Raw genomic sequence first — 2,370 nt, 5'->3', positions numbered from 1 at the left:
AAGACGAGGTCTTACTAGTGCATTGTACAGTTTTAACATTACTTCCCTTGATTTAAATTCAACACTTTTCACAATGTATCCGAGCATCTTGTTAGCCTTTTTTATAGCTTCCCCACATTGTCTAGATGAAGACATTTCTGAGTCAACAAAAACTCCTAGGTCTTTTTCATAGATTCCTTCTCCAATTTCAGTATCTCCCATATGATATTTATAATGTACAGTTTTATTTCCTGCATGCAGTACCTTACACTTTTCTCTATTAAATGTCATTTGCCATGTGTCTGCCCAGTTCTGAATCTTGTCTAGATCATTTTGAATGACCTTTGCTGCTGCAACAGTGTTTGCCACTCCTCCTACTTTTGTGTCATCTGCAAATTTAACAAGTTTGCTTACTATACCAGAATCTAAATCATTAATGTAGATTAGGAATAGCAGAGGACCTAATACTGATCCCTGTGGTACACCACTGGTTACCACACTCCATTCTGAGGTTTTTCCTCTAATAAGTACTTTCTGTTTTCTACATGTTAACCACTCCCTAATCCATGTACATGTGTTTCCTTGAATCCCAACTGCGTTCAGTTTGAGAATTAATCTTTTGTGCGGGACTTTGTCAAAAGCTTTCTGGAAATCTAAATAAGCCATGTCATATGCTTTGCAATTATCCATTATCGATGTTGCATCCTCAAAAAAATCAAGCAAGTTAGTTAGACACGATCTCCCTTTCCTAAAACCATGTTGACTGTCTCCCAGGACCCTGTTACCATATAGGTAATTTTCCATTTTGGATCTTATTATAGTTTCCATAAGTTTGCATATAATAGAAGTCAGGCTTACTGGTCTGTAGTTACCTGGTTCAGTTTTGTTTCCCTTTTTGTGGATCGGTATTACGTTTGCAATTTTCCAGTCTGTCGGTACCACCCCTGTGTCAAGAGACTGCTGCATGATCTTGGTTAGCGGTTTGTAAATTACTTCTTTCATTTCTTTGAGTACTACTGGGAGGATCTCATCTGGCCCAGGGGATTTGTTTATTTTAAGAGCTCCTAGTCCCTTTAACACTTCTGCCTCAGTTATGCTAAAGTTATTTAAAACTGGATAGGAACTGGATGACATGTGGGGCATGTTGTCAGTATCTTCCTTTGTAAAAACTTGTGAAAAGTAATCATTTAATATATTTGCTATTTTTTTTTCTTCATCTACGATTTTGCCATTTGTATCTCTTAAACATTTAATCTCCTCTTTGAATGTTCGCTTGCTGTTGTAATATTGGAAAAACATTTTGGAATTGGTTTTAGCTCCCTTAGCAATGTTCATTTCTATTTCTCTCTTGGCCTTTCTAACTTCCTTTTTGACTTGCGTTTGCAGTTCTGTGTACTCTTTCTGCGTACTTTCTTTTTGGTCCTTTTTTAATGCTCTGTAAAGTGCCTTTTTTCGCTGAATATTTTTTTTAATTGATCTATTAAACCATTTTGGCAATTTAGTTTTACATTTAGATTTGTCTACTTTAGGGATGTAATTGTTTTGCGCCTCTAGTACTACATTTTTGAAGAACAACCATCCTTCTTCTGTGGGTGTTTTCTCTATTTTACTCCAATCTACTTCTGTTAGTCTCTGTTTTATACCTTCATAGTTTGCTTTTCTAAAATTGTAAACCTTAGCTTTAGTCATTACTTTTGGAGTTTTAAAAAACACTTCAAATGAGACCATGTTGTGGTCTGAGTTTGCCAGTGGTTCTCTGACCTCTGTTTTAGTTATTCTATCTTCGTTATTTGAAAAGACTAAATCAAGGCATGCCTCCCCTCTAGTCGGTGCCTTGACAAATTGTGTTAGGAAGCAGTCATTTGTCATTTCCACCATTTCTATTTCATCCTTCGCGCTACCCACCGGGTTTTCCCATTTTATTTGGGGGAAGTTGAAATCCCCCATTAGTATGGCTTCTCCTTTGCTACACGCATTTCTAATGTCATTGTATAACAGATTATTTTGCTCACCGTCTGAATCTGGTGCTCTATAGCATGCTCCTATTATTATGCCCTTTGAATTTTTGTCCGTTATTCTGACCCATATTGATTCGGTTTTATTTTCTTTGTCCAGGTTTAACACCTGGGCTTCAAGACTGTTTCTTATGTATAGCGCTACCCCTCCTCCTCTTCTGTCCTGCCTGTCTTTCCTATACAGTGTATACCCACAAATATTATATTCGTCCCCATCACTCTCAGACAACCACGTTTCTGTAACACCTATCACATCATAGTTACCTGTTAGTGCAGTAGCTTCAAGTTGTTTCTGATACTTCTAGCATTTAGATAAATACATTTAATGGTTGTCTTACCTGAGTTGTTGTTCTTGTTTTGATGCGGTCTCCTTTCT

This window comes from Polyodon spathula, chromosome 10 (genome assembly GCF_017654505.1).
Source record: "Polyodon spathula isolate WHYD16114869_AA chromosome 10, ASM1765450v1, whole genome shotgun sequence".
Taxonomy (NCBI): Eukaryota; Metazoa; Chordata; class Actinopteri; order Acipenseriformes; family Polyodontidae; genus Polyodon; species Polyodon spathula.
Note: the sequence above shows the minus strand (reverse complement) of the source record.